The sequence below is a fragment of the Heterocephalus glaber genome, unplaced genomic scaffold, assembly GCF_053883595.1.
Source record: "Heterocephalus glaber isolate CG9 unplaced genomic scaffold, H.glaber_assembly_v1.0 deba00001463, whole genome shotgun sequence".
NCBI classification, from domain to species: domain Eukaryota; kingdom Metazoa; phylum Chordata; class Mammalia; order Rodentia; family Bathyergidae; genus Heterocephalus; species Heterocephalus glaber.
In genome coordinates this window covers 13,098,736-13,120,814 of record NW_028258310.1, presented here as the reverse complement: position 1 = coordinate 13,120,814, position 22,079 = coordinate 13,098,736, and the positions used below count along the sequence as shown (strand labels likewise).

General features: G+C 39.9%; 2 pseudogenes; both read left to right on the top strand.

The window, feature by feature from the left end:
* The first annotated feature begins 1,681 nt into the window (after positions 1-1,681).
* LOC101700199 (U4/U6 small nuclear ribonucleoprotein Prp3 pseudogene) lies at positions 1,682-3,965 on the top strand (annotated as a pseudogene).
* A 16,715-nt stretch (positions 3,966-20,680) lies between these two features.
* LOC101705566 (RWD domain-containing protein 1 pseudogene) lies at positions 20,681-21,197 on the top strand (annotated as a pseudogene).
* The last annotated feature ends 882 nt before the right edge of the window (positions 21,198-22,079 follow it).

The following is a 22,079-nucleotide window of genomic DNA, read 5'->3' as shown; positions in this document are numbered from 1 at the left end:
TTCTTGTGTTGCTTTTATTACCACCATCTTGGTAACTGCAAAAGTAAACTCATATGTAAATGACTGAAGTCTTAATTCTTGGGAAAATTATCAAGAAACTACCTAGGAATGGTGTGATTTTGTGCATTTCTCCACATGTTCTATGACTTCTGTAAGAAGTTTCTGTATATTTACCTTAACGTTCATTCTCCACTTCTAAAAGCACCACAGAAACCCTCTATTGATTTTTCACTCCTGTCTTTTTCATTCAGAGACATTAAATTAAAATCCAAGCAGAAGAGTCAACGCCTCTGAGGCTTTCTTTGTGAAGAGAGCTTGCCACGTTGAACACTCTCAGGAAAATCAAAGCTTATGATGCAGGGTCTGTTGTGTGGGGCCATTACAAGCCCTTGCTTTCTTGTCAGTAAGTTGCTACTGCATGGACAGTAACCTCATATGTCAGTGGCTTAGAACAATAGTGATTTCTTACTTCTTGGCAGGCTGATCGGTTCACATGGTCCACCAGTCTATCATGCCATTACCAGTACACCAGTCCCTCCCTCCTCATGACCACCCATCCTCCAGAAGGCTACCCCAGGGTAGTTACGTGTTGCCCAAGAGCTCCCAACAGCAAAGGGGGAAGCAGGACCCAACACCCAGGCACTTTTTAAGCCTTGCTTGTGGCACATTTGCCAATTCCCCTTTACCAAAGAAAGTCACATAGCCAAGCCCAGGTTCACAGAGTGGAGAGTAGGGCTCTTCATCTTGTCTGGAGAAGTGGCAAAGTCAGAATGCATCAGGGTGTGTAAACACAGGGGAAATTAGTGGCCATCTTTTACAAACTACCATACTTCCTGGGCCTCAGCTCTAAAAAGTGCTGGGGATCTAAGTCAAATCAGTGAATCAGCCTCAGCAATAGCAGCAGGAATACGCTAAGGGATTAAGGAGTTTACACTTCAATGTGTATAGAAATCAGGTCTCATTTGAAGGCAAGAAAGGAGGATAAGGCAACATGTAGCTCACTGCTTATTTTGCTGCTTAGCTCTGCTCGGTGGCCATCATGTGGAAATACAGGCTTGATGTTTGTAGATATTCTGATTTTTCAGTAAATGATGAGATGTACTGTTATGGTTTAAATCTAAAGTAGCCCCCAAAGACTCAGGTGTTTGGAAGGTGATTGGGTCATGGGGATGGGATAGCTGGCTTGCCTTTGAGACTAGACTTGCTTGGAGGAGAGGGGTCACCAGGGGGCTGACTTGGAAGGGGTGTATCTCCCTTCCCAGTTCCTCCTCCTGCTCTTTGCTACTACCCAGTCATGAGCACCTTTTCTTCTGCTATGCTTCTCTCCCATGCTGTCCCCTTTGGAGTCCGGGGACTATGGACAGGAACCTCTACAAACTGACCCAAAATAATCTGTTTTTCTTTAAATTGTGGCTATCCGGTATTGTGTCTCAGCGAGGGAAAAAGTGACAAAGGCACCTAATTTTTATATAAAATCTTGTATTTAAATACTGACACTAATTTCATTTCTTAAACGTTTTATTCAGGGGTAAGCAAACTCTTGGTGGAAGCAGTTGGATCATTTCACTTGCTCTTTCTGGAACTAAGTAGTCAATCCTTGGGTGCAGTAGCTTCCTTCTAAAAACGTATGATGAGTCACATGTCAGAGGACCGCAGCATGGAGGTGGCCATGTCTGTAGTGACGGCAGGCCATAGGGCAGTCGGGAGGTTTCCGGTTCCGGTGTAACGTTCGGGCTCCGTCTCAGGGGCTGACTTTGTGAGATGTAGTGTTGAATCCCATTTGAGCTGTCATTCTCCTTATTTGGGAAAATGGCACTGTCTAAGAGGGAGCTGGATGAGCTGAAACCATGGATAGAGAAGACAGTGAAGAGGGTACTGGGTTTCTCAGAGCCCACAGCGGTCACAGCAGCATTGAACTGTGTGGGGAAGGGCATGGACAAAAAAAAGGCAGCTGAGCACTCAAACCTCTTCCTGATGATTCTACACTCCGATTTGTGGATAAACTATTTGAAGCTGTAGAGGAAGGCCCAAGCTCCAGGCATTCCGAGTCTAGCAGGGACAGGAGCAGAAAACGAGAGCTAAAGGAGGTGTTTGGTGATGACTGAAATCTCCAAGGAATCATGAGGAGTAAAGAAGCAATGAATACCCCATTTTGAGGAGGTAGAAGAGGCTCCAGAAGTGATCCCTGGGCCTCCATCAGAGAGCCCTGGCATGCTGACTAAGCTCCAGATTAAACAGATGATGGAAGCAGCAACATGACAAATCGAGGAGAGGTAAAAACAGCTGAGCTTCATTAGCACCCCCACACCTCAGCCAAAGACTCCTTCTTCATCCCAGCCAGAGCGACTTCCAATAGGCAATACTATACAGCCTTCCCAGGCTGCCACTTTCATGAATGATGCCATTGAGAAGGCAAGGAAAGCAGCTGAACTACAAGCCCAAATCCAGGCCCAGCTGGCACTGAAGCCAGGCCTCATTGGCAATGCCAACGTGGTGGGCCTAGCTAATCTCCATGCCATGGGCATTGTTCCCCCGAAAGTAGAGTTAAAAGATCAAACGAAACCTACACCACTGATCCTAGATGAACAAGGTCGGACTGTAGATGCAATAGGTAAGGAAATTGAGCTGACACACCACATGCCTACACTGAAAGCCAATAGAAGAGGGAACAGTTCAAGCAGCACCTCAAAAGCCATCAGAAGACATGAAGTCCAATACTTTTTTTGACCCCCGAGTCTCAATTGCCCCTTCCAAGCACCAGAGACGCACTTTTACATTTCATGACAAGGATAAATTTGAGAAGATTGCTCAACAATTGTAGATAAAGCCTCAACTGAAGAAGCTGCAGCCAGAGATTTCACAGGCTGCTCGAAAAACAGGCATTCATGCTTCAATTAGGCTTGCCCTCATTGCTCCTAAGAAAGAGCTAAAGGAAGGAGATATCCCAGAAATTGAGTGGTAGGACCCTTACATCATACCCAACAGCTTTGACCTTACAGAGGAAAATCCCAAGAGAAAAGATTATTTTGGAATCACAAATCTTGTTGAACATCCAGCCAGGCTCAATCCTCCAGTTGACAATGACACACCAGTTACTCTGGGGGTTTATCTTACCAAGAAAGAACAGAAGAATCTTCAGAGGCAAACTCAGAGGGAAGCACAGAAGGAACTACAAGAGAAAGTCAGGCTGTGCCTGATGCCTCCTCCAGAACCCAAAGTAATAATTTCTAATTTGAGGCGAGTCTTAGGAACAGAAGCTGTTCAAGACCCTACAAAGGTAGAAGCCCATGTCAGAGCTCAGATGGCAAAAAGACAGAAAGCTCATGAAGAGGGCAACGCTGCCCAAAAACTTACAGCAGAACAGAGAAAGGTCAAAAACATTAAAAAGCTTAAAGAAGACATTTTACGGGGGTACACATATCTGTATATAGAGTTTGAAATTTGAGCAACCCAGCCAAGAAGTCCAAGACTGAGGCCAATGCTGGGCAGCTGTACCTGACTGGGGTGGTGGTACTGCACAAGGATGTCAATGTGGTAGTAGTGGAAGGAGGCCCCAAGGCCAGGAAGAAATTTAAGCATCTTATGCTGTATCGGATAAAGTGGGATGAACAGACATCTAACACAAAGGGAGATGATGAGGAGGAATATGATGAGGAAGCTGTGAAGAAAACTAACAAACGTGTACTAGTCTGGGAGGGTACAGCCAAAGACCAGAGCTTTGGAGATATGAAGTTTAAAAAGTGCCCTACAGAGAACGTGGCTTGTGAACATTTAAAAAAGCACGGGGCTGAACACTACTGGGACCTTGCACGGAGTGAATCTGTGTTGGAGTCCACTGACTGAGACTACTGTTAGCCCTTGCCTCCCCTACTTTGCCTCTCTCTTCAGTCCTCTCCCTATTCTACTTCACAACCCAGTTCAACTTGTCTGTGTGATCTCAGACCTGTGCCAAGCAGGTGCTCGGGCAATGGGAGAAAACCTTGCTCCCATCCCCAGTCAGCTTGGTGCTCTCCTTTATTCCCCTTATGTGCATATGATTAAAGTTTTTTTAAAAAAGTATGATGTAGAAAATCACAGCAACAGCCATATGTGCTAGGGAAAAATAAGTGTGAACACCGAGTGGGGCCTGTGACAGCTGCCACAGGAGGCAGTGGAGCACAATGCTAATGTGTGTGGGTTTCAGTCAGTGGACCAGCTCTACTCACAAGCAAGGTTCCTCTCTTTTTACCTACTTATCTTTTAAACCTCTCCTTAGAAATTGAGAGCACAACCTGAAGAGCCAGACAGACTGCCTAGGTTTGAACCCCAGTTTTGCCACTTACCACTGTGCACATTTGCTACAAGTTGACCCACCCTAATCCAAACATCTGAAATCCAAAATGCCTCCCAATATGACACTTTTTGAGCACCAATATGATACCGCAAGTAGAAAATTCTTCACCTGACCTCATGTTATAGACCCCAGCCAAGATGCAATCACAGTGACAAATATTGTTTAAAATTACCTTCATGCTATCTGCAGAAAGCACGTATGAAACACAAATGAATGAGATGCCTAGAATTGGGTCCCATCACCATGTTATCTCATGCATACACAAGTATTCTAAAATCGCAAAAAATCTGAAATCTGAAACACTTCTGGTCCCCAGTATTTTGGATAAGGGATACTTAACCTGTATCATCACAGTCTTATCTAAGTTAAAAGAGCACTTTGTATATAAAGAGACAAAGTACTTCTTCCCTGGATTGCATTAGTTGTATGAATATTTGCTTTCCTCAGTATACTGTGATCACTAATAATATGAACAATTCCAAAACAAAAGCTTTTACCTTATCCTTTACCTCATAGGTTGAACCAGTTACATACATTGTATCATTTAATCTTCACTACAGCTTTAAGAGAATAACATTCTTTGTATTCCAGTTTTATAGATGGAAGCACCAAGCATTAACACAAGAAGTGACCTGCACCAAGTTTACAGTTGGTAATTTGATAATGTCTTTAAAATAAAAATACATCAATCTCAGACAGCATTCCTACTCAAACCAGGATCTGCAGACCCTTTGAGTACACCCAGGAATACATTTGATGTCGACAAGTTCTCTAAAATTTTTAAAAATTTTGCATTCACTTTTATATTGGTAAATATTATCACACTGCCAGAATATTTAGATGATTCTCTCTAAGCTAATACTACAGCATAGGTTCAGTGCCCGAGTTTAGATCTGTGCTTAACCTCACATGGGCACTTGGTGGCGCTATTTTAATGGTCACAGGCTAACCGGAAATGGAAAAGCCAATTTGTCAATGTCATGCTCCAGCCATGTGAAGGCCAAATGCATCACCCCAATCCAAGGTATCTTGGTACTTTTACCTGAGAAAGGGTGGTTGATTGTGTCACCTTGACCCAGAGACACGCGGAATCAGAACCCCACTGCAGAATCCCCACCAGATCCCCGCTGCCTGTGACAGTTCAGTTTCAGTAAAATGAGATTCATTTCCCTCATTAAATTGTGTTAATTTGAATTTTGTTGTTTTTATTCTTTGTTTGTATTTTATTTAGAAATATATTTTGGTTTTATAGTTTCACATGAGCTGTAAGTGTAAAACCATACACCCAGATTTATGTTTATACTTATAATAAGCAATGCTATAATAAAGAATAAATTAAGTAAAGTAGTTGACTGCAAGGTTTTTATTTTTTCTGTTTAAAAAGGTTAGCATATTTCTCAGCTGTGAGAACATGGCATTGGGGTACAGTGCTCCTCAAAGTTCAGAAGGATAATGGAATCTTTTACAGTTGGGTTCCCAGGTCCTACCATGTGAGGATGATTCTCACCATGCCTCCTACTTGTGTGGTCTTGGGCAAATCATTCCACTTCTCTAAGAGTAGATTTCATAATACATTAAATGGGAGAAATAGAACTGTTATGAGAACAGAATGAGATAGTATAAGAAGCTCTTATACTTTGTAAAATACTTTGCACAATAGAACTGATGAGAGCTGCCAATAAAACAATAGAACACATGGAGAAGCTCCTGTTCCATGAATAAGTGGATTAATCTGTAGATTATTCCAGGGTTTGTGTGGCTATGATTCTGAATTGAGAATTTTCTAGATAGAGAGAATTTGTGTGTGTATGTGTGTGACTGTGTGTGTGTGTGGTACTAAGGATTGAACCCTGAGCTACATCCCTGGCCTGCCTACCTTCCTTTCTAAAGACTGGACTTGAACTTGTGATTCTCCTATCTTGGTCTCCCAGAGGGTTGGGATTACAGGCATGTGCTGCTGTGCCCAGCTGAGAATGTACTTCTACAAGAGTGCCCATCAATCTTGAGACAAGAGGTAAAATCACTGTGCCTTATATGTAGACACTTAACTTTGCAGAATATTTCCTTTTACTTTAAAGAATAACTTTTGAAAATCTGGGATAGCCTCCAGTTAGGCAATTAGACTGATTTCCCAGAATTAGTTTCTTATTTCCAGCTAAATGCATTATGATTTTACCCATCTTCTCTTTGCATGTCTTTGTGGATCAGAACAAAGGAAATCTGCTACGGATATTGCTTTATTTCATTAGGGATTAAGCATCCTACTGACTCATGGTTTGGCAAGTCACTTGAAATAATTTCAGAGGAAGAAAGATCTAATATTTATAAGCACATTTCTCAACTCAATCCATTCTCAGGGGCCAGGAATACTTGGGACTTGATGACATTTTAAATAATTATGGAATAATACTAACCACCATGCTCTGACACATTGTCTTAAATGAACAAAATCTGTCTACTTACAGCCAGTGTGATCCAGTTTATGCATTTTAGAGTCAGATGGTCTTATATTTGAATCATAGCTTGACAACAGTAGATCAAACCTGAGAAAGTTTCTTCACCTTTTTCTCCTGGAAGCCTATACTTCCAACTGGAAAAGAGTCATCTTTTGATAGCATAAATTTTAGCAATGTTCACTTGTTTTCTTTCTATCTTCCCAGCAGGGTGATGTCAGATGCAAGAAACTGTTAGGACTATACACTCCATTTGTTCATTCTGTTATGGTTTCTTGTCTAGATGTCCCCCCGAAAGCCTCATGTGGTCATAGGTGGGGCTTTTCTCGAGGTGGCTGGATTTGAGTGTGTGACACTGGGATTAGGGTGTTTGGTTACTAAATTAGTCCACTGATTAGTTTGGAATAGTTCTGGGTGTGGATAATGGGAAGCCCCACCTTTAGGTCATGTACCCTAGACAGAAAATAAGGGACAGAAGGAGCGCTGCTGTGGTTGCTTGCTGCTTCTTTGCTACTTCACTGCTCTGCTGTCTTCTGCCTGCCATGGACTGTTTCTCCTCTGTGATGCCCCTCTGCCATGCCAGCCTGCCTTGGAGCCAGCCAACCACGGACTGAAACCTCTACAAACTGTGATCTGAAATAAACCCCCCTTCACTTTGAGTGTTGGGTATTTTGTCTCAGCAATGAGAAAAAGTAGTTAAGACACATTCTTTCTGCAAATAATTATTAAGTGACCAATATTTGCAATTTATTTTAACAGCTGCCGCAATTCAGCAGTGAGGAAAGTGAACAAGTTGCCTGCTCTTAGGCTTATCTTTCATGGGAGAAATTAGAAAATAAATTCAGAAATAAAGTATTGAGTAAAACAGTTTCAAATTGAAATTAGTGCTACAAATGGGTATTGGTGGCAATAACATAATGACATAGTGAACAAAGCCTACCCTGGAGAGCTACTTTAATCAGGATGGGCATGGAAGTTTGTTGTAAGCAGAGGAGTTGATAGCTGAAAAATGAGAAGCAGTTGGCTATACAAGAGTCTGAGAGAGAGATTCCAGGCAGAGGGAACTGAAAATATAAAAGATATGAGTTGAAAAAGAGGTAGGCAGACTCAAGGATCAACTAGTGTTGCCAAAGCACATCAAGTATAGGGCAGGCAGCAGATAACTCAAGTGACCTAGATGATGTCAAACTTAGTAAACCATGGCAAAGAGTTTGGGTTTCATTCCAAGCAAGGCAGGCTGGAGGACTCTAAGCATGGGAGTGATAGGGTTTGACCTAGATTCTTTGGGGTGATCTGATTGTTTTGGGAGGAATACATTTTAAGGAATCAAGAGAGGGAAATGTAAGTCAATTCCTGCTTTTACAGCAAAATACTTAGATTGAGTTATTTATAAATAATACACATTCATTTCTCACCTTTCTGTGAGCTTGGGTGTCTAAGGCCAAGATGTGGTGTCTGTATGTCTGTCCTCCAAGAGTCATTTTGAGTGCTGAACTCACCAGAAGGGGTAAACACTGTATCCTCCCAAGATGAAAGGGACAGAGGCCAAAAAGAGAGTCAGCTTTCTAATACTCCTTTTATAAGAGTGTTAATTCCACTCATGAGAACAGAGCCCTCTTGAGCTGATGACCTTCCAAAATGCCCCACCTCTTCCACTCTCACAATGGGGCTTGGTTACGACATGAATTTGGGGAGAGACACAAACACTCAGACCATCATGGAAGGAGATGAGACTAGAGTGCAATTACCATAGTTCAGGTAACAGATGGTAAGAACCTGTCATTCAGAAGATGGGGAGAATGGAATTAGGCGTGAATGGCTTCTGTGCACCCTTCAGAAGAAGAAGAAACTGAACCACTTTGATACATTGTCTCTTGAGGGTCTTCAGTGTCCCTGTTTTTTAAATGGAAGCCATTATTGTAATGCCCTGTTATCTTCACCTACTTTGTATAGACCCAGAAGTCATGGTAAATTGATCCTTGTGGAACAGGGTGCCAAAATCAACATCATCCCCCCAAAAAATGCTTCTTTGCACAATCCTGACACTTGCTCCTGCTGTCTAGGAGCTTACATGCTAAAACAAAACACATTCACAAAAAGAAAAATATGATGCTGAACATGTTGGCCACATAAAGTTTATCCCTACAAATATAAATAAATAAAATTTTAAAAAGTAGATGTTATAAACTAAAAATGCAGTTGTATCTGTTCAAGCTTTGATATAAGAAATTTTGGGGACCATATATTAATAGAAATTACCTTCTGTTTACTGAACTCTGAAAGATTCTAGCTCCTTCCATATCTTGAAGAAATGTGTGTGTGTGTGTGCGTGTGTGTGTGTGTGTCTGTGTGAATTCAATAGGGAAAATATTGATGAAGTATCTGGAGACCCAACTGGCTGCAGTTGAGAGTAGCTAATGAGTGACAGTAGTAAAAATGCTACTGAGTATATTCTTTTGAACTTTCTCAAAAGAATCTCCAGATCTCCTTTCTATGCCTGACATAGAAAATCAGACATTCATACCCAGTTTACTCATTCAAGTAAACAGAGAGATTTGATTCAAAGATTCTTGTACACTGCATTTCTTTTTTATATATCTTTAGGGGAAAAGAAACATCAGCAGTTTTGAGGAGCCACATGTGGTGGCACGTGCCTGTATCTCTGCACACAGGAGGATGGGGCAGAAGGCACACGAGTTTGATGTAAGCCTGGGCTACATAGTGAGTTCAAGGCTGGCTGTGGACCACGTGGTGAGACCTTCACACATAATAGAAATAAAAGCAGTCAAAAGTTCAGGAAGTAGGCTCCCTAAGGATGAGGGGGCATTCTGGTGAGTGACTTTTAAAAATATTCCCTCCAGACTCGTAGCTTCCTTCCTAACAGTTTTTGCCTCCAAAGTTTCCCTTTGATTTTATAAACTGACACAATTTCTTGTTCTGCTATGGATGCATGTCACTTGGTCCTTCCATAGAGCTAACTCACATTTTCACCATGTTTGACATAATTCTTCCCTCTCTGCAATGCTAGGAACATTTTATTTGGGAAGATCTTGAACACTATTTTATCTTCCTTTACCATTAAAGTAGTGGCAGTCTTCCTAACCTGACAGCAGATGGGGGAAATCATCTCAGGCTATTCAAATTTAGATTAAAGTCAAAGCCAATCCCTTTACATTGAGATGCAGCAGAAATACCAATTATGAACTGGAGAAGCCATATATTGGCTTCCTGAGCTCAGGGCCACGGTATAGATCTAGGACATTCCAAAGCATTTCAAAGCATTGCAGTTGGTTTGAAAAACTGGCAAGGTTCCATTGCATAGCACCCCTGAAGAAGATACCTCATCAAGGGACCCTTTTGCCACGACAGGGGGAGTCCAGTGTTGGCTCACAATGCTTTGTTGCCTTTTCAACTCTGGTGGGTTTATATGGAAATTGTTTAATCTGATAAAGCTGCTCAGATTCATACTATTCTTCTGGTTTTGCTGTGGAGTTCATTAAATATTCAGTAAATTAGTTCCTCGTAAGGCAATTCCGCCTTTTTTTCCAGCCTGTATTCATTCTATCCTTGATATCTGGCTAGATATGTGTTGGCACAATTCTTAAATAAGATGTGGTCACAGGTGAGATGAGCTCTTCAAATCATGTTAGACACCATCAATGTAATACCTGTTTGCTCAAATATGTGACAGCGTTCAAACAACTTTCATCATTCAAATATTTTAAAAAGTTAGCTAAGACTCTATTTATTTATTTATTTATTTATTTATTGGTATCAGGGATCGAACTCGGGACCTTGCACTTGCGAGGCAGGCAGTAGCACCACTGAGCTAAACCCCCGGCCCAGATAAGACTCTAATAGCTTCTGTGTCTTTTGTTGACAAATACTGTGATGATAGAAGTAGATTTTTAATTGTACGAAGTTTTACATATGAAATGTTTTTAAGAAGTGATGGAATTTTTGCTCATAGCTCATAAACTTGCTTGGAGAAATTCGGCAGGAACTTGGTTAACACTGAAGAAGGGCACCCTCCGGTGCAAAGGGATAGAAACACATTGTATATGAACAGACAGGTGCAGCTGGATCTTCAGAACTCTTGTCCAGACTTTCCCATCCCCATTGTCCATATTTTGGGCACTGTGGCATGTTCTTTGGACACCTGGAACTCAAATTCCTCTGGCAGTTCCATTTGTTCTTTGTCCACAATGAGAAGTTGTACATTCTGTAGCTGGAGCCAGAGAAGTTCTCCTTGGCAGACTCCACTTGCTGCCATGGAGTCATGAAGCCCAGTGTTACACAATCTGCTTTTTGTCTTGGGTATTCTGGGATGTTCTGTTAGACACCATTCTTCTCAAGATGCCCTGAAGCAACCCCTGGAGAACACAACTGAGAGCCAGAAGCAACAAACAATAAGGTTTTGGCCGCCACATAACTGACTCATTACCCTCAGGACTGAGGTTGGGGATAGGAATGCATCTTATGTGCCTGACAGCCCTTCACAGCTATGTACAAGAGTGCATGGAATATTGGTTGAAGGTGCTAGGCTATAAAGTACACAAGGATGACCTTGGCACAGATGAAGAAGCAGATGTTCTCAGAATGGCCAAGTGCTCTCAGAGCGGAAAGATCAAAAAGGCAAAGACAAAATCTGTGCTTCTAATTGCACATTAATTCTGCTATATCTCATTACTTCTCTGGATGCAACTGGCTTCATGGGAAGAGAATGAGAAAATCCAGTAGTATAGATCATGACTGGTGTTTGGGGGCATTCATGTTTACAGGGTAATATTTTCAGCTTTTACATGGAAAAATGTGAACAAATAAGGTTATGAATGCAAAAAGGTTATTATGCAAAAGTTTGCCGATACTCTTTGCATATGGATCCATTTATACTGCAATGACGAAGTGGGAATTGTTTATATCTTAACTATTGTTTTAATAAACTCAGGCATTTTTCAGAAACCAGATATCTGTAAGCTTCCCATATTAAGGATCCAGGCTAACCGTATAGAGTACTGGGATTCATAGAGAGGACCATCTTTTCTGCCATTGAGTTAGGGAATGGAGGTCAGGAGAACTTCTCACAGGAAGTGATTTCTTGGTTAAATCTGGCCAGACATTAAGACCCTGTTCCCTAGGCAATTCACAACCACATTTAAGAAATTAAACTAGGTATTGTCCATTCATTAGTTCATTCCTTCCTTCATTCATTCAATTAAAGCATTTACCATCCCCGGCATCCCAACTGCCATCACAGAACCTATAATTTAGATAATTTTTGTGCTAAGCTTTATCTCTTTAGTATCCTGTTCTTTCATCAGCCTGGCATCTCAGTCTTAACCAAAATATCATTGTGGAGTCTATAAGAAAATGTTTCCTGGAGGAATCAGGCTTGAAATCATCTCATACATAATGCACAACTTTAACTTCAACATGAAGCTACTGTAGAAAAGTGGGGGGAGCAGAAGACACATTGCTGGGAGAAATGGGAAGATATGAAAAGGATCCTGGATATGAAACAGAAAACCTGAGACCTAATCCTGTCTCTGGTTGTGTGTCCTTAGGCCCATCTTTTAACTTCTCTCAGCTGTAAGAGAGGTTTACTTGGTAAAGTGGATTTCCTATTGCCCAGCCCATACCGCAAGACTCTTGTGATGATCAAATAAACTATATGTGGAGATACATAATAACAGTAAAACCTAGATCAGATACTAGTTACTCTAATTCTAGGCTGAATGTATACTCTTCTCCTGAGGTTTCCAGAGTTTGTGAGAAATACTGAGCTTTTTGTGAGCACAGGCCTGTTAGCTGGAAAATTAACAGGGTTATCCCCATCACTTCTAATTCTGGGCCTTTTCTACACAGGACTTGCCAATAAAAACATGAGCCTCTACTCTGCACCAGAGGTGTTCGTTTTCAGGTGCCTCACTGCGGTCCTAAGAAGAACACTTCTGCAGATTTCATTGAAGAAGCAATGAGAACTGATCTGAGGGTGATATGATCATTCCAAGTTTCTGATATTAACAAGGAAGAATTTTGTTTGCACAAATGATCCTGTAGGGAATAAATTTGTTTTCAGTGCATGGGAGATTTCCAATATCCTGGGAAAGTATGAGTTTGAGCCCCACCCAATGGTCACCCTCCTGAGCTTATATGACAGACTTTTACAAAAGGCATTACTTTCGTGCATTAATGAAAAAAAATACAGGTGAAGTGAATTGGCTAAGCTATTCCAAAACTCCTTTCTTTTTATTTTCATTTAACTTTTGTTACTTGTGTTATGGTTTGGATCTAAAATTTCCCCCAAAGGCCGGCTTTTGATTTTTGCACAGTGACTGGATCACGAGGGCTCTAACTTTACCAGCGGATTCCTCCACTGATGAGATAATAATTTTATGGCATTACTGAATGTAACTGAAACAGAAGATGGAGCCTAGTTGAAGGCATTGGACCCAGGGGTGTAAACCTGGGACTGTGTGCGGTCCCTGGCCTTTTCCTTTCTGGATCTTTCTCTCTCTGCTTCCGGCTGCCATGACGCTGGCAGTTTTGCTGCCTCATACCCTTCTGCCTCACCTCACACCCACAGCAATGGAACAAGCCCACCGTCTGAAACCTTGGAAATGGATGGGAACCTCTGAAACCATGAGCTAAATATTCCTTTTCATCTCTAAATTGATTTTCTTAGGTATTTTTAATCACACCAATGAAAAGTTAACAAAATTCCTCCCCCTCCTTCTTCTCTTCCTCCTCCTCCTCCTGCCCCCTTTTCCCTCCCCTCCTCTCTGTTTACTATGTTGCCGAGGTTGCCCTGGATCTCCTGTCTCAGCCTTTCTACACTACAATACTTGGCTCCCTAAAACTTTGTAAAATTGGGAATATGATTTTTCTAAATCACATTTTTATGCAAAGTCATCAGTGTCTGTTTTTTTATACTCTGTGTCCTGTGTACAGTAAGAGCATTGATAATGTGGCATTTCTCTTTGAAAAATCTGTAACAAAATTAGAGGCCACAGTGCTGACCTCTTCAATAGGCATTGCAATGTACAGAGTAGCCAATCTTGGATATCTGCTTGAAGAATGTTCTAAATGAGCCTCATTAGCCGACTCTCCTCCCTTTAAGAATTAAGAGTGCTCCATAATTGTTTTCAGATTGTCTTCCTAGCTGCTGACCCTTTTCTGTAGGTTTTGATAATAGCCTTTCTAAATTTTCCCATGCAATAACTACTAGGCTCCCATTTGTAACAATTAATAAGTAAAATACATCCTTTTAGAGATGCCATATGTGAAAAGTATGCATCTTGGCATCTTTTAATTATAAGAAGGAGCATTAATTGAATAAATGAACAGGAGAAATGCTTTTTTCTCTTATTTATTATAAGACTATTTTAAAAGAGGTATTTGGAGACAGTCTGAATATATGTGTGTTCCAATTCTCATGGTGGTATTGAGTTGTACATAAAAACTCCTGAGATTCCGTTAATCAGATGAGTTTCTACTATCTTTAAATTACTCTAGAATGTCCTGTGGGAAAGGAATTCTTTAGCCCAATAACATATATGCAAGAAGTAGTTGCCAAAAATAGAAATCAAGTTCACAGCCCATGACATTGCCAGTCAATTTTTGGTGACCACAGGAATATTCTAACTGAACACCAGCCATATTCGTTGTCACTAGTCTCTATAGGTTAGGAAGAAAATTAGTTCAAATTTCTTCAGGTAAAAAAGGTCACCATTTGAAATTTAGTAACTATATTTTTATTAGGTAAGTATTCATCTTTTAGTCAAAACCAAGCAATTTTCCTCAATGTATGAGATAAGATGAGCCTTCCAGATGAAACTGAAGGATGGAAAGATGACAGCTGTGCCTGATGTATGGCTGAGTAGGCAAGAGAAGGTTGTGTAAGAGAAGGCTCTGTAATGGCATGGGGAGACACTAGGAGAAGAGAGCCCAGTCACGGGGTCTATCCAAAGCCTTTATAGAGTTAATCAGGAAGCAACATTATCATACTTTACTCATTGGACTGGCACAGACATCAGCAGAGATTGATCTGTGGGTCAAATCAAGTGCACAGCCTGATTCTGTGAACCAAGTTTTGCTGGAACACAACCATGCCCAAATGCTTACACATTTCTGTGGCTACTTCATTGCTGCAACACCAGAGTGGATTCTTTGCACCAGTGATTATCCTCAAAAGCCTATAATACTTACCCTTCGGCTCACTAAGAGAAAGTTGATAAACTCCTACAACAGCACTCAAAAGTCCAGTGTTAAGTCATACTGAAGTCCAAAGCTAAAAAGAAATGACTGAATTATCAAGAAGAAATTTTGAAATTTTTTCCTGGTTCCTCATGTCCTGCATGTAATAATAATTTTAAAAAACCACAAAACATAAAATAGCACTGCTCCTCAGCTAATTAAAAACACAAAGAGAGTAGTTTCTATGGAAAAATATTTATGTTTTATCTGAGGTAAAGTCATACACATATGTGCCAGGAGATAGCTATAAAAATGTTGACTGTGGTATTGCCTATAAAAAAATTTAATACAAATATCCAGCCATAAGAGAATGACTAAAGACATGATGGTTCTGTATACCTTATAAAATGGAATGTTATACAGCAAGAAAAGCTAAATTACTAAAGCTACGTGTATAATCAACATAAATACCTCTCCAAAATGTGTTGAGTGTTGCAAAGAATTATATAAAATGTGTACATGCAACATAATTTTTTTAAGAAGATAAAATAATGTAACTTATGGCTTTACGTATACAGACATAGTAGCTGTATGGAAATACACCTGAGGATGCACGTTCAGAACCATGAGCACCTCTGGCAAGGCAAAGGGATGAGATTAGAGAAGGGGATATTGATGGTATATGTGATGTTTTATGGAGGGTTTTTTTTGGTTGTTTGATCTCTTCTCCACCTCCCCTCTCCCCTTCCTCTTTCTCTTCCTCCTCCTCCTCCTCATTCTTCTTTCCAGGGCCTTTGCACTGAGATACATCCTAAATCCTTCCTTTTTAATTTTTTATTTTGAGACAAAGTCTCACTAAGTTGCCCAGGCTGGGCTTGGACTTCTGATCCTCCTGCCTCAGCCTCCCAGAGTGCTATAATTAGAGGTATGTGACATCACACCTGGGTATTTCATGTTTTAAACACAGCAATGGCTGCATTGATGAGCATTACACTAACTGCTATAGTTTGAATCTTAAATATCTCCCCAGGACCACAGAGTGGTGCTGTGTGTGTGTGGCGGGGAGGGGAGTGGAGTCCTTGAAAGGGGAAATGTCCTTTCCAGGTCATTTGCAGAGAGCTTTTGAAGGGGAAAGCAGGACCCTGGCCTCTCCTTGCAGTCTTTGCTTCCTGATTCATGAAAAAGTGAGTTGTGTTAGTTGGCCATGTGCTTCCTCCATGATGTGCTGCTGCCACGGGACAACTGAGCATGGGCTGGGACTTCCAAGTTGGTTAACTAAGATAAACCTTTTTTCTTTACAAGTTAATTATATCAGGTATTTTGTGACAGAAAGCTCATTAACACCCTAAATCCTTTTCTGGTGCCTACAATATATAATAATAAAAAAAAGATACCACATACTCAAAAGAAACACTGAGTGCCCTAGGGAGGAGAAGACAATAGCTCCAGTATTTCTAACAACACAAGAAAAAGTTTATTTCTTTTTTCTGCACTTCATAAATCCTAAGGCAAGAAGGAAATTTTTCAGGCAATTATATCAAATCCTATCAGAAAAGCAGAACAGAATTAGAGAAGGCTTATAAAATATTTCAAGCTGACCTGATGGTATGGGAGGGATATGTTTCACAATTTAACTAATTCCTAGGCTGTTCTCCAATATGGCTGTGTCATATTATATTCCTTCCTACAGCACATGAGGGTTCCAGCTGCCCCATGTCCTTGTAAACCCTGGTTATCACCAATTTGTTTTAAGATTATCTATCCCAATGGCTGTTTTGAAATTTTAATTTAAGATATTTTAAAACAATATCCAATTCATCTATAGACAAAAGCTTCTGCCACCTACTGAAATGAATATCTAATACTCTTGATAATTATGGTGGACTTTAATGTTCACTGAAAATATCCAGAAACTGCACCGTAGCCCACAAACGTACCGTGTAGAACGCTTGCCGTATGTCTGACACGTCAGTACAATTTCATCATGCTTAATCGTTCTAATAGATAATTTTAACCCAGCTTCATACAGGACACTGAGGCTCACAGTTAAAGGACCATGGGTAGGAAATGGCAGAATTTGAGATTCGTATTTGACATATCTCACATGGTTAATCCGTAAGCACATGTGTCCTCCAATTGTGCTGCTTTCCTGTTTTAACTGTTATAACATGTTGATCTTGCAGGAATCTGTTACTTTAATAATCAGTGATTCCAAAAAATGTGAAACATTACAGTGTTGACAAACAAAGTAACTTCAGTTCACAATTTTTAAATATTTAAGATTCATTTATTTCATCGTGAACTAGAAAAATACACCGCTGACACATTAGATGGGTGCTTCTCTATCCCATTTCATCTCATTACCAGCAGGAATACCATGAAATCAAGGATTTGACATGCCGGTTATGTTACTACGATACACATTATACACTCAAACTGTTCTATATTTGGGGAAATTAATTTTCACATCTGACCAGTGAGATTGCTGACATTGAAAGAGAGCACATGGGCAATTTTATATGCTTTCAGTGGTGAGGGTCTTTTATTCAGTGGAAGAAACAAGGCAAGATTTAAATAGCCAAAATAATTATCATCTTATTTCAGTAGGCTCTTGCCTTCAGATTGGCTGTTACCTTACATGTGGCTCATGCATGAATTGTCATGAAAAAGTTAATTTCTTTAGTTTAAAATATTTTCCCTATTTTCAAATACAGAATATTCAAGCATTGATAATCCTTCAAAATGGGCTAAGAGTGGTCTACTTATGACTGATGTGATCAGAATCTCTGACAATACTCCATCCAAATGTGTTCAGACATTAATACTTTATTGACTAGAAACAGTGCCAGTTTTCTCATTTAATTCTTCTTTTACAAAGTAGGAAATCTACGTTGTAAGTATATATGTTTCTAGCTTTCCCCTTCACTGAACTCAGTAGTCTTACACTGTCTTAGACTGTTTGATGATACTATCACAGAATCCCTAAGACTGGATGATTTTAAAACAGGCATTTATTTCCTCACTATTCTGGGGGCTGGAAGTCCACAATGAAGGTGCCAGGATCTGATGAGGGCCTTTTTGCTATATTCTCACATGGAGGGGAGCAGAAGGACAAGAGTGAACAAACCCACTCCCACAGGCCTTTTTACAGTGGCATTGATCCATTCATGGGGACAAAGCCCTCATGCCTTAAACACCTCTCACTAGGCCACACCTCCTAACACTGTAGCATCGGGGATTAAGTTTCTAACACATGAATTGAGGGCCACACATTCAAACCTTAGCATCTAGAAAGTATTTTAGTTATCCTTTAAAATGTATTTATTCAGAATGTTGATATTTTGAGTAGCTTTTACATTTGTCATATGTATTTCTGTAGGCAAAGATAAAACTAATTTTTTCTTTCAGTATAAAAAACTGAGCCATTAGCTTTAGACTAATATATTCTCAGATTTTTTCCTGAGGGTAATTTTGGATAGTCAAAGTGACTATTGCTAAAATAATACCTAAAGATCTCTGATATGATCAAGATCAAAGAATAGCCACTTGTAAGCAATAAGATGTTGGGATGGAAAAAAACCCAAGCAGTTCAGGGTGGCTATGTCTGGAGAAATGGATTGATAGTGAAGTGCTTGGTTTATTTTTTTGTACCTTTTTGTGTAGTTTAAATTTGCTAAAATAAATGAATATTATTTCTTATATTAAAATTAAAACAATATTTTATAAGAACATGATCTCTACTCCAAAAGGACTAATTTCTGAGTGAAATGCACTGTGTGAAGACCGAGCTGAGTCTGCAGTGCCAAATGCACCACTTTCTACCTTGGCCCTGTAATACCACAGCGGGCTTTCATTCACAGAATCATCTGTTTAGAAAGCGGGAACACCAGAGACCATCAGCTCTCAGTCACAAGAGCCCTCAGGGGTGGACTAACAGAAGGACTGCAGTGATGGCTTGCCCATTTCTCCTCTTCTGTCATGTGAGGATGTAGCATTTCTTCCTTCCAATGGACCCAGCATTCAGGGCACCATCCTGGAAGCAGTGAGTCTGGGCCCTAACATACTGGCACCTTGATCTTGTACATCCCAACCTGCAGAACTGTGAAGAAAAAATTTCTGTTTGTTACAAATTACCCAGTCTCTGGTGTTCTATTATAGCAGCATAAAATAGACTAAGAAAAAGTTTACCTTGGCAGGGAGAAACCAAGAGGAGGAGAGTCAATGTGTGAAGCTCTCACAACTCCTTATGCCAGAGTGACTCACATTTAGCTGTTTTCTATGTTGAAATTCTACCCACAATTTGAACTTCAGAGTATGTTCCAACTCTTGGAAAAGACTGTTAAAATTATCTGAAGTAAAAGATGTGCATCAGACCAATCCCTTGAAGAATATGACTCACTTTTTATTTATTCTTTTAGTAGGACCGGATGGAAGTTTTACCATTCAGCAGGAGAATCTACTGAGGCTAATAAAAAATTCATGCTTTGAGAAATACCAGAATTCTAGTAATGAATTACTATACAATTCCCTAAAAAGAACAGCATATATTTTAAAATAAGGATTTAATGTCCAGAAACAAGTGTTTGGTTTATGCTAATAAGTCATGGGGCATTTTTAGGAGGAAGTGGGCACAGATGTCATGGTAGGATAGACAGCCACAACTTTTAGAACATGAGACACTGTCCCAATTTGTCTCTGTACAGAGACTTTTCCATAAAGCTAAGTCAAATAAATAAGCGTCTATGTGTGCCAAGATCTGACTTGGCTCTAGGAAGATTCAATAATAATAATGGCACTATGAAGAAGGAATTTTAACATGCCAAAGGACATTAGTGTGATTTGTAAAAATTCAAAAATTGAAGTGTACCTAAAGAATATAACAAATATTGCAATTTTGAGGACTGGGTTTTTCTATAATTTTTAATACTTTATCCTCCATGACTATAAAAATAGTATATGCCAACTGAAGATCATGTGTAAATTACAGAAAGCATTCTTTAAAAAGCGAATTTCATTAGTCTCACAAAACAGCAATGACCGCTACAATCATACTGCTAACATTTTCTTCCTAAATTATGTACATATATTTAAAAATAAAATTTAGGATATATGTTCTTTTTAATCTAATTTTTCAAAGTGTTAATCTACAAAACTTTTGTAAAACTATAGTTTCTATTGAAAATATTAGAAAAATATAAGGGGAAAAGATTTTAAAATAAAGCCGTCATAGCATATTTATGTGCCATTTTTATGTATGTTATACTTCTATAATGTTTTATTAAAATCGCCTTATAGGACCAAGAGAGGCACGGGGCTATGGCTCAGCAGGCCGGGCCTGACCGGAGGCCTCGGGACTCGGACTCGGCTGTGGCGCGCTGCCTGCGCGTCGCCGTGATCCATGGGCAGTAGCCAGGGCCTCGATGACAGACTACAGCGAGGAGCAGCGAAACGAGCTGTAGGCTCTGGAGTCTATCTGCCCCGACTCCTCCACAGTATTATCAGAAAATCCACCCAGCTTCACCATCACTGTGACGTCTGAGGCTGGAGAAAATGATGAAACTATCCAACTACCCTCAAGTTTACATACAGTGAAAAATACCCAGACGAAGCTCCTCTTTATGAAATATCTTCACAGGAAAACCTAGAAGATAATGATGTCATAGACATTTTAAAATTATTAGCATTACAGGCTGAGGAAAATCTTGATGTGGTCATGATCTTTACTCTAGTGACAGCAGTGCAAGAAAAATTAAAGGAAATAGTAGATCAGATAAAAACGAGAAGAGAGGAAGAAAAGAAACTAAAAGAAAAAGGAGAAGAAGCAGAGAAGCAATTATTCCACGGCACCCCTGTTACAAATGAGAATTTCTTATGTTGGAAAGCCAAGTTTGATGCAGAACTCTTGCAAATTAAAAAGAAACAGATAAAAGAAGAAGAGCAAGCAGGAAAAAATAAATTAAGTGGCAAACAGCTGTTTGAAACTGATCATAATCGTGACACATCTGATATCCAGTTCTTGGAGGAAGCTGGAAATAATGTGGAAGTAGATGAGTCTTTGTTCCAGGAACTGGATGACTTGGAGCTGGAGGATGTTGAGGACGACCCAGACTACAACCCTGCTGGCCCAGGGAGTGACTCAGAGGACTGATGCACCATCTCCAGAGAGCTCCACAGCCACAGCATCTGTGGCTGTGCTGAGAGGCTTTTAATTTTCCTTTCTTTTTTTTCTAAGAAAAAATAACTGTCAGGAGAATATTCTTCTGATAACGTTCGCCATTGAACTTAATAAACTGACCATAAAACTTCAAGATAAAAAAATCGCCTTATATGTGACTATGTGTGTAAATAAATATTTGTGTGTGTGTAATGTGTGTGTGTGTGTGTGGTGCTGGGGATTAAACCTAGAGTCTTGCACAGGCTAAGCAACTGCTCTACTCCTGAGCTACATCCCTAGTGACATAATATTTATTAAAAAATGAATTTTAAAATTTTATTTTAGAAAGGCTTTACCATAGCCTATAACAACAACTTCCCAAAAATCAAAACTAGGAATTATTGAATTTTAGGGTTGCAAAAGAGAGTCATTATTTCTCTTTACCAGCAGAAAAATATCATCCTTCAATTGTTGGCAAGCCTCTAATGGAAAATTATCAGGCTGCACAATTAGGCTGTGTCAGTGGAAACCATGAAAGGGAAAAGAAAATCTTGAACACTGGCAGCCCTGTATTCGCTCCAAAAAGTGGGAAGAATGCTCTCTTTATGACATTATTTTCTTTGACTTTCTAGTTGCATCCGAGATGAAAGGGAACTATTTATAACACAAGGATTATTTGTGCCATATTATCAAGTTAATATACAGCAAGAGCAATGGATTTTTGTTCTTACACAACCAATAATTTGGAAGGGTGTACTTAGCAGATAGTTACAGGCTTTGAGAAGAAAATGGTGTCTGCTGTTAAATTAGAACTAATTGGGGAAAAATAAACTTCTCTGTCATAAACCACAGATAATAACTATGTGAGAGCAACAATAATGTTTATCATGATGTTTACATAGTATTGCTATTAACTAAGGGATATGCTGAAGCTTAGTGTGTT